The following is an 11,398-nucleotide window of genomic DNA, read 5'->3' on the forward strand; positions in this document are numbered from 1 at the left end:
GATAAGGGTAGAAAGTAGGTTAAAGCCAGCCTTCACAGGTATTTCTTATGAGGAGATTTCTGGATTATCACCATGGATCTCCCTTTCCTGTCAAAGAGACTCTTGATGGGATTGATTGGATCTGATACCCTGGGGCATGAATAATAACAGTTCACATTCCCATGGAGCTTGAAGGTTCACAAAATATTTTCTTTTTTTTTTTTTTAAGACTGCACAATTGCTTTATTTCAGATTTCAGGGGCACGTGAAAGGAGGGCCATCACTTCTTCTGAGGCCAAATTTTAGAGGTTTTCAATTGGCTGGTGGGGCCAAGAAGGATATTTCTTCTTGTCCAGTCTGGTTTGAGGAAAGGCTTGGTTCAAATCCTCAGTGGTCATCTGTTCAAAAGGAATTATATTCTGGATCTTTTCCATCTCTTTCTGAAGTTCTGCAATCCTAGCATTTGAAGCTTTTATGAAATCAGCACCAATTTTTGCATCTTCCTGTTCTTCAACATCCACTAGGGCAGTGAATTTATCTTCTGGCTCATTGAACCTCTTTTCAAACTCATCCACAAGGCAAGGCTTGGCCATGTTTTCCTTGTAGTAAGCCCAGCTGATCACTTGTGGCTTCTCAGGCAGGGTAGCCAATCTGGTTGTAAGATATTCATTATGGGATTTCAAGGCATTAGCAATGGCTTTCTGGTTTTTAAGTATGATCTCCCCAAATGCTGCCCAATTAATAGCTTTCATAGCAAGTTTTCGTCGAGCCATCTTGGAACTTCACCGACCCCGGCGGTGCACAGCTCTGGGCAGAGACCACAAAACATTTTCCCTACAAATAAAAAAATAGTCAATGAAGTAGGTAGATTGAGTATTGTTGTTGTTCAGTAGTATCCCACTCTTTGTGACCCATTTGGGGTTTTCTTGGCTCAGTTTACTTGGAGTGGTTGGCCATTTCCTTCTCCAGCTCATTTTATAGATGAGGGAACTGAGCAAACAACATGAAGTGACTCACTCAGCTGGGCAGTGTCTGAGGTCAGATTTGAACTCAGGAAGACGAGTCTTCCTGACTTCAGGCCCAACATTCTCTCCACTGTGCCACATAGTCGCCTCTAGATTGAGTATTATCAGCCGCTATTTCATAAGCAAGGAAACTGAGCCTTAGAGAGTGGAAATGACTTATCTAAGGCCAGGCAGTCGATAAGGAGCAAGCTGAGATGAGCTTGGTCATTTGCTCCAAGGAAAAAGCACTGCCTGGGCAGAGTCCTTTCTTGACTTCCTGTTAGGAGATATGACTGAGAGTGTTCAGCCTAGATTCCCATAGGTGTTCAGCTATGTCAACCTAAGAATATGGGTTTAAGCAACAAAAACTGGCCCTTGGCAAAAATTTATTTTTATTTTTGTATAAATTTTTGAACCCCAAGTCCAGAAATAGCAATGAATATTAGTCTCTGTGCTCTGTGTATTCTAATGTCACAGCCTCCCAAGTTACCAAAAGGCTTGAGAAAGTGACTCTATTTACATGATTGAGGGAGGTGGTGGGAGGAGCTATTTGAAACAGTAATAACTTCAGGAAAATAATAATCCTTTCAGGCTTAAACTTTCCCTACTTTGTCTCCATCTGAATGTAATTTTGTTTGGCCCCGTTTAACTAAATTTAATTTGGCTGATTTTGAATTACCAAAACACATACACACACACACAAACATACACACACATTCAGCCCCCACCTGAGGGGGAAAAATCATATTGTCTGGAGTTTTTCTTAAGCTTAAGTAACTTTTAAAAGATGTTTCTTTCTTTCTTCTCAAATTTGACTATTGGTGATAGTCTGTTAACTCTGAATCTCACAAAAACTATGACCTTAAATAATTCCATTAAGGCTCTCCCTCCCTCTGTCTTCTCCTTTCTCTGTCTCTTTGTCTATGTCTCTGTTTCTTTCTGTGACTCTCTGTCTTTTTCTGTCTGTCTCTCTGTTTCTCTGTCTCTGTCTCTGTGTCTGTCTCTTTCTTCTTCCTCCTCCTCCTCCTCCTCCTCCTCCTCCTCCTCCCCCTTCATTGACTGGATAGTCTTCATTTGATAGGTGTAAAAGAACATATCTAGGGCATCCCTTCAGGAAAGTAACAGGGACTAGATGGGGGGGGAGGAGCAGTAGGGGGTGTCGGCACTAGATGTGAAGGAGACTTAACTTAGCAAGCATTTAGTACTTACTGTATACTTGGCATTGATAACATAAAGACTAGCCACAACAGTGCTAATCCTCAAGGTGCTTACATTCTAATGAAATAGGGAGATGGTTGGAGGATATACTTAGGCATTGCAAGGTATATGAGAGACAAAGATAAAAAGAGACAGAGACAGAAAAAATAGGAAGAGACAGAGAAAAAAAGAAAACAACTCAGTGGTATGAAAGAAATCTGTGGGTGCATGACATAGGTTGTGAGGAGGAACCCTGGTGTCTGTGTGATAAAGATAGAAACCCACTACATGGGGGTCAAGATGGGGTTGAATGCTAGGTGAATGGGAACAACGATACCCCCAAAACCCTAACATTTATTTATCTTTAAAATTTACAAAGCTTTTGTAACCACCCAGTATGGTCAAATAGTCCATGCATGATTACTCCCATTTTACGCATAAGGAAACTGAGGCTCAGAAACTGAGCCAGAGAGTCAGCTATGTGATTTGGCTGGAGTAAGTATTGAAAATGAAGTTCAGTTCAGATGTCTTAACCCCAATTCCAGAATTCTTTCCTTACAACCATTTTTTTGGGTACCTAATTTCAAAGTAAGAGAGATTAGAATAGGGCTATGACATGAGGGGAATGGAGCTGCTATGTATACAGGGATTCCCCCACTTAGCCAAAGCAGGACAGCAAAAGTTCAGGGTTATGCACTCACCAAGAGAGCTACCACAGTGGCTAATGTGGGTTTATTTTGCTTCCTATGCGGCTCTTGTTCACTACCACCTCCTCCATCCACCCCTTTCCACATCAACCCAACTACACCACAATTCTTTCTTAGTCAAGAAACTTTCTCCTAGAACCCTGATTCATATATCATGAACCATTGGGTTTCCATTAAACACAGTTTTTAGTGACATCATTCCAAACCCTCCTCTCCTTTTTATAGATGAGGAAATGGAGGCTCAGAGTAGGGAAATGACCTACCTAGGATTACAGCAAGAGGCAAAGAAGCCTGACCTGGCATAACAGATTTATCAAAGACAACCACGAGCATGTCAGCAACCTCCTTCCTCCCTACTTTCCTGACTACAGACTGAAGGGACAGGACAATGAAACCATGAAAATATCAACGTGAAAATCATTTCTCACTTCCTCCTTTTCTTCTCCCCCTTCAGCTTCTGTTTTTTTCTCCTCCTCTTCCTCCAGTTCAGTGAACATTTATTATGAACCTACTATGCAGAGGGCAATGTGCTTGGGTATACAAAACCAAAATTGGCCCTGCCTCTCAAAGAACTTGCAGTGTAACAAGGGAAAAGTAACACACATACACACACACACACACACAGAGATAAATGGTGATGATGATGATAGCTAACATCTATGTGACACATAAAAGTTGGAAAAGCACTTCATAAATATTGTCTCATTTGATCCTCACAAGAACCCTATGAGGTAGGTGCTGTTATCCCCATTTTACAAATGAAGGAACTGAGGTGAAGTGACTTGTTCATGGTCACACAGTTTGTATATGTCTGAGACCAAATTTGAACTTTGGTGTTCTTGATTCCAGGTCCATTACTTCATCAGCTCAGGTACCAATAGATACAAAATAAATTTGAAGTGATTTGGGAGAAGGACTAATAACCTGGGGAAATCAGGGATGGGCTTGTCTAGGAGGGAGTAGTTAAATTGAGCTTTGAAGGGAGCTGGAGATTCCAAGTGGTACAGACAAGGAAAGTATTCCAGGCATTCTAGACAGCTCACAAAAAGGTGTGGAGGAAGAAACTAGCTGACATGTACCAGGAATATTGTCTTCCAATTTGGGGAAATATAAAATGAGAAAATTTAGGTCAGTATTTTACTTTCAATTCTTTCCTCTCTCCTCCCTCTCTTCCTTCTATATTACTTCTTAATCTTTTGTGAGCTAACTAGGTCATCTTTTGCCTCAAATCTTGCCTAGCCTTTAATTATTGAATAGGTGTTGCCTCAGGCAAATTGAGACCTGGGAAAGACCTTAGCTTAAAAAGACCATGGTCTCCCACTGCATCCAAGGCTATTGCCAGTCATCTGAACCTTTGTCTTGCCACTGCACTCCAATGACTCTGGAGGAGAGAGTGAGACTGACGACTTTGCACAGCTCTGCATCACTTAAATCCAGTTCACTTACAAGTCAAGACATCACCATCCTGATGTCATTGGTCTTCTAGAATAAAAGATGAACAACAACAAACAATCCTTATCCTCCTACTCCTACTACTACCACTACTACTACCTCCTCTCTTCATTTTCCTCCTCTTCCTCCTCGCTTTCCTCCTGCTTCTCTTTCTCTTCTTCCTTTGCTTCCTCCTCCTTTTCTTTCTCTTCCCATTCTTCTCCTCCCTTTCCTTGTTCTGCTTCTATTCCTTTTTCCACTTCTTCCTCCCTATCTCCTTCTCCTCCTCCTTGTTGATAGAAAAGTCAGTAGTTGGAAGCGACTTAACTAAAGTAATTCTGACAAATATGCCATTTTGATTGCATTATAAACTCAAAAAAAATTAGAGTAATTACTTATCTCAAAATAGCAGCCAAATTTTCCTCTGCAGGAATTTTCATTTCAACATTATGAACTTTTAGCACCAGGGTTGGGGTTTTTTTTATTAACATTTTTTAAGCCCCAGAAAAATATTTTAGATGCTACCCATAACAGAGTCAAGATGAAGTCTCTGCCCAGTGGCCTCAAACAGTAAATGACTAACAAACAATTGGCTATTCTCTTCTCACCCACTTTCCACTGGAGCTCTCCTCATGTGAATAGAGACTGATGGAAAACAGGTTTCTTTTCAATTTTACATCCTGGAATGTAAAATTGAGAGGTGGGGGTGGGGAGAGAAAGAAAAGACAGAAGAGAAAGAGACTAGGATATTGAGTTCTTTCTTCTAATGATACAATAAACTTAAGTAATAAAGGATGGTAATTATTGTGCAAGAAGGCTCAATCCAATAGCTTGCTCAACAAACTATAAATTAACTGTCTTTCTCTCCAAGCACATATAAGGGATGTTTGGTCCCAAGGCCAAGAGACTAACCACTGTCATCAGTCATCTTTCCCAGATGATGCTCTTCCATTCAGACACCATTTTCTTACACACAATTCATTATGTGAGATGGCTGCAGCTGCAATTAGAGGTGGGCGAGGCCAGGCATGTATTGGGTTCAACAAGTGTCTTTGTGATTTTTCAAATACTTTGGGTTTGGCAAAATCTAAGACACATTCTGTCAAGTTCTTTTCCCCTTCCTTTTTGGTCCGGGTGTATTTCAAGAGAAATGTAATCCATATGATTCTGATTCATTTTCATTTAACTCATCAGAAAGCTGTCTTGGAAGAGCTAGACAATATTGAAGAAGGAAGCTAATCCTTTTTAATGGACACTTCATTCAGGTTCCTTTATGTCAAGCACCTCAATGAATGGAGTAAAGATTCCAAAGAATAAAATTTTATTTCTGAATTCAAAACTTAAGTTCAATTCCTTGACAGATCTATGATGATGTCAAGCTAGGTGCTCATTATGCCAGTGCAGGTGGCAAACCCTCTACCCTGTCTATAGTTCCTTGGATCATTGTGACCAAAAAGCTTAAATGCCTAGTAGCCAACCTTCTGGCGATAAACTTCTCCATACTTAGCCTGGTTGGTTTGTAGATATAAATTCATCATTAGGCATATACTCAAACTTTTCCTAGCTTGTAGAATGGGCACACAGCCTGTACTCATAAACCTTTCAGAACCCAGTATATCAGAGGAAGATTAGAGTGGAGGGAGAAATTCAAGTGAGTTCCAAAAGGGACACACTGTGTTTTCTTCCCTACAACTATAAAGTAGGTGACTATATGGAATAGTAAATTTAGCGCACTGGACTTGGAATCATGATAAATCTGAGTGAATACTGTCTCAGGTAACTACTTGCTTCATTACCCTGGGCAAGATATTTCACCTTTCTCAGCCTGTTTCTTCACTTATAAAATGGAGATAATTTCATACATCTTACCAAGTTGTTCTAAAGAATGAGATGTAGCACCCTCTCAGGGGGCTGATTAGCACAACTCCCAATAGCATGGGCAGGTTGGATCTAGAAAAGGCAGCTGATGATTTCTGGCCTCAGGGTTCTGGAGATAACACTGGGGGGCTGAGATTTCAAGTGCTATTTATCCATATCTCCAATCAAATGCACTCCCTGTTATCATCCAACTAACAGAACTCTAACAATAACTAATCTCCTAGGTAACTTGGAGTATATAGGAATTTCAGGGAGGACTAGCACCTCTGGTGTGAGGGCTAATTGAATCCTTTTAAGAGCTGCTTATCCACCTTTGGTGTCGACCTGTTCCCCCACTCTTACTTGTCGCTCCAAGAAGCTATAGCATCAGAGGCCATGTCACATCCCAGTAAAACCATCTTGGCATATGGGCTAAACCAGGTTGACAGTAACCGACAACCCTCAGACCCTTTAAGGGATTTAGTGAGGGGGATGTCTACCCCAATTATGTGAATGCTTCCCCCTCCCCCCACCTTGGAATAGGCAGATGAGAGCAATTTGTTCCAATAGCCATAAAGCAAACTAAAGGAGGCACTGTGGAGCACTTAGAGCTTGGTCAGACATCGAAGATGCCAAGATCATCCATCACATTCTGGACCATCACCCATCCTCCTGACTTTGGTCTCACCACTGGGCTTTGATGACTCTTGAAGAAAAAGTATATCTGATGACTTTGCCTCACTTAAATCCAATTCACAATCCAAATCACAATTCAAGTCAAGACATCACCCCATGATGTCATTGGTCCTCTTCACAAGGAAGGACAAACAACATTAGTAACTAATCTCCCGGGTAATTCCATTTGCCAACAGCAGCTCTGCTTTAACTCCCTAAGAACATTACATCTCCCCCAGGATAAATTGATCACCTGAAATGTCTTCAACATGTGGATTAACAGTTTTCAATACGCAACACTTTTCTCAGTTCCTTGAGATGCCTCTCTCCTCTGATCAAAGGACTGAAGGATAGAACAATAAACTTCTCCCAAAGCTCTCTTTTATAAAAGACTCAGAACTTTCCATATTTTCTAAGTATATTGTCTTCTCCCGTTAGACCACAAGCTCCTTGAGATCAGGGGCTGTCTTTTTTTTTTTAAATTTGTATCCCCAGGGCTTAGCACAGCATCTGGCATGTAGTAGGTGCTTAATAAATACTTACTGAATTGAATTGAATTATTAGCTTTTAGAAAAAGGATTTACTAACAAAATCTAGCAAGAACAGCAGTTACGGTAGTTATCCCTACACTGGGGTACTCTCTTCCCCTGTGCACGCAAGGGTACTGGGGAGAGTGGACTCAAATTTAAAGTACAATGGTAGTGGAACACATTTGTAGAGAACACATGAGGCTAAGGACTACCTTCCAATTCCTGAGCTTGTAAGTCTTTTTTCTCACTTTCTGGAGTTCGCAGGAGGTTCCCATTAGGTTTAGCTCTCCCCAGAGTTCCAAGCATCGGTGCTTTTCTAGAAACTATAGCCAGCAATTTGTTACATTATGCAGCATCATGATACCTAAAGCTTCCACTGTCCTCAGCAATATTGTTTTTCCACCTCTTCAGCTAAGTGCTTCTTCTACTAACAGCCACCACTCTCCCAACAGACTCTGCTATTTCCTCTGATTGTTTCTGAGACCTGATGGTTGTGATGTATCTCCCGGTCATTTGGGCACTTCCCTCTTAGGATGCTCTTTCACACAAGATCCAGAAGGAATAAACATAAAAGAAAGAGGTACCATTTGCTCATGGACACATAGCAGCCACATGAGAGATAGGGCAGCCCACCCAGCAGTTTACAGAATTTCTATTTCACTCATTACCATGAAGAGAAAGAGTGACAGAAAGGTGGATGGATGGATGGATGGCTTCTCTTGGGGGTACACTCCCTTCTGTCTCTGCAACTTGAGTCATCAGTCCTTCTAGTTCCACAGGCAGCCAGAAGATTCTTCTATGTAGTTTCCATTATTAATGGCCAAAAGTAGGCTCATAAGGTGAGTTGGATTGGAAACAGGTTAAGAGTGTCGACTGCATGTGCTCTGAGGAATGAAACCAGAAAGGGAGTATTTGTGAAGAATGGCCCCTTTGCATCATTGGCAAATCCTCCATTACATAGATAATATATGTAAATTCCTTTACAAATCTTCAGGTGTTCTATAAACTATGGATCTACAACTGGAAGAGACCTCAGAGGCCATCCAGTCCAAGCCCTTTCTTTTACAGTTGTGAGAACTAAGGCCCAGGGAGGTGAAATGATTTGCCTAAGGTTGAACAGATAGTAAACAGAGGCAGGATTTGAATCCAAGTACTCTAACTCCAGAACTAGGGGTCTTCCCATCATACCACACTACCACCATCAACCAGATATTACTGCTGTCTTCTGAACGAGGACTTCTCTAGCCTGCCATATAGTCAGTGCTTGATAAATGTTTCTTCCCTTCCCATCCCCAAAATACATTATATTCATTTTGAACATATTCTGTCCATCCTTGTATGCATACATGTTGTCTCTCATTAGAGTATAAATTCCTTGAGGGCAGGAAACTGCTTGACTTTTTTATTTCTATCCCCAGCCCTTAGCACATGCCTGGAATACAGTAAATACTTAATAAATGATTTAATTAATTTATTGATTGACTATTATCCCAGAAAGCCAGACTTCTGAGGGGAACAATAATTAAGTAGTAATATGACTCCTGGAGGGTGAGGAATCCATACAGGTTGTTATTGGACTCATGTTATTTAGGATAATGGGGAGAGGAACAAGTGAAAGTTGTTGGAAGATAAAATGAATGAAATAGAGAATGAAGAGAAGAGAGGATTCATTTGCAATGGTTTCCCTCCCTACCATGGTACTGTTAGAAATGGTCATTTTCAGATGAATTAGGGCAATTAAAGAAATTTCTTCAGTGGTATAAAATAACTTTTTTTTTTAATATATTAAAAATGGGAGAATATCTTCTGGATTTTAACACATGTATTTCTCAAGAATTGCATTAAAACTTGGGCAACCCAAAAGTCAAAGGAGAAATACAGGGAGTAAGCAGTATATAACCCCAAAAATTACAGCATAAAGAATGTCATGAGCAAGATATGTGACTGGAAGAAAAAGAAATGGGCTGGTCAGGTAGTGAGAGCAAGGAACAGAAAACCTGTGCGTGGCATTGGTCATTGATGTTCATCCTTCATTTTCAAAGAGGATCAATGACATCACAGGGTGATGTCTTGACTCATGCCTGTGAATTGGATTTCAGTGAGGCAGAGTTGCACAAAGTCATCAGCCTCACTCTCTCTTCTAGAGTCTTTGAAGTCCAATGGCAAGACAAAAGTCAAGAAGACTAGCAATGAGTCGGGATGCAGTGGATGATTTTGATGTCTTTGATGTCTGACCAAGCTCTGAGCTCCACAGCCCCTTCTTCAATTGCCTTCATGGCCGTTGGAACAAATTGTTCTCATCCCCCCATTCCTTTGGGAAAAATCTTCACATGCTTGGAGTGGACATCTCCCTCACCCAAACCCCCTAATGGGTTTTATGCCTATTGGTTACCCTCAACCTGGTTTTAGCTTGCATGCCAAGATAGTTTTACTAAGGTGCGGCTGCTATGCCACAAGTAAGAGTTGGGGGACAGGTGGACACCAAAGGTGGATAAGCAACCCTGAAAAGGACTCAGCAAGCCCTCACATCAGAGGTGCTAGTTCTCCCTGAACACCCCATAAACCTCATGACATTGATAGACATACAATGTCAACAGAACTAGGAGAAGACCCCAGGATGGACCCCTCTGCCCCAAGCCAATATGGATGGACTGTCGTTTGGGATCACTGGAGAGGGTATCTACAAAGAAGGTATCAAAAATACAATTAATTATTAAAGAATTTAGCAATCTTTAGCCTTGAATTTGTAATGGCGTTTCCATAAATTCTAAACTTAGAAAATTAAGGAGGTAGAAAATTGTTGTTCTTTATCTTTTTCAGTAACATGGGTAAAGGAGGGACAGTAATCAGTGGAGAGAGAGAGATCTTTTTTTTTCCACCCAGGGTCAATGTTTGCTGGGTTTCTGTGCTTTCTATTTATTCTTGTACCTCTGAAGAGGGAGATATGCAGCAAGTGATCCACATGAATACAGCCTGTTTGTTTTCAAAACAAAACAAAAATATACAATTAACACCAAGAAAACAGAAGTTCTCTGCCATTCAACATGGCACCATTCATACATGGAGCCACTGGTTAGAGCAAATGGAGAAATTATGAACGCTGTGGCTCAGTTCATTTACATTGGCAATACGCTTTTCAGGGACATGCACATAGACGATGAGGTTGGCACACACATTGCCAGAGCAAGCTCAGCATTTGGGAAGCTCTGAAAGTGTGGTAGAGAAGTATTAGACTACTTACCAAACTGAAGGTCTTCAGAGTTGTAGTGCTGACCTCATTGTTGTATGCCTATGAAACCAGGACAGTATACCAAAGTCATACCAGAAAATTGTGCTGCTTCCATTTGAATTGACTTAGGAAGATCCTGAAGGTCACCTGGCAAGACAAGGTACCAGACACTGAGGACCTTTCCTGAGCTGAATTGTCACACCATTCAAATTCTACCACAGAAAGCACAACTCGAATGGGCCAGCCACATTATTTGAACGTCAAACATGTTTCCCTAAAAGACTATTTTAAAGAGAACTCACTCAAGGCAAGTACTCACATGGAGGTCAAAGGAAGTGATACTAGGACACTTTCAAAGTCTCTCTGAAGAACTTTAGTATCAGTTGTGAGACATTGGAGATGATGGCACAGGGCCACCTAGCATGGTGTGTCCACATCAAAGAAGGAGAATTACAGTGGCATTAAGGAAATGTGAGATGTACAACCTAGAGACATCTCCATCTCAAGTGTTCAAAGGGACTTTTTGTGCCTGACCTATGGTAGAGTTCATATTAGTCTGATCAGCCTGTACCTTGACCCCAACATTTGATGTCATTTTGGTCCTCTTCAAGAACCTAGGACAACTCCGAAGAAGGAGAAATGCAGAGAGTGCCCCACGTGAATACAGCCTATTTGAACTCAGGTCCTCCTGAATCCAGGGCACTCTATGCAATGCGCCACCAATAACTACTACTACATCTCTGAAGAAGGAGAAATGCAGAGAGTGCCCCACGTGAATACAGCCTGTTT

The 11,398-nt window shown here is 41.1% G+C and overlaps 1 pseudogene; it reads right to left on the minus strand.

The window, feature by feature from the left end:
* Positions 1–281: 281 nt before the first annotated feature.
* Positions 282–768, minus strand: LOC114043992 (annotated as a pseudogene).
* Between the last annotated feature and the right edge of the window lie 10,630 nt (positions 769–11,398).

This window comes from Vombatus ursinus, unplaced genomic scaffold (genome assembly GCF_900497805.2).
Source record: "Vombatus ursinus unplaced genomic scaffold, bare-nosed wombat genome assembly UNPS02014770.1, whole genome shotgun sequence".
NCBI lineage: Eukaryota > Metazoa > Chordata > Mammalia > Diprotodontia > Vombatidae > Vombatus > Vombatus ursinus.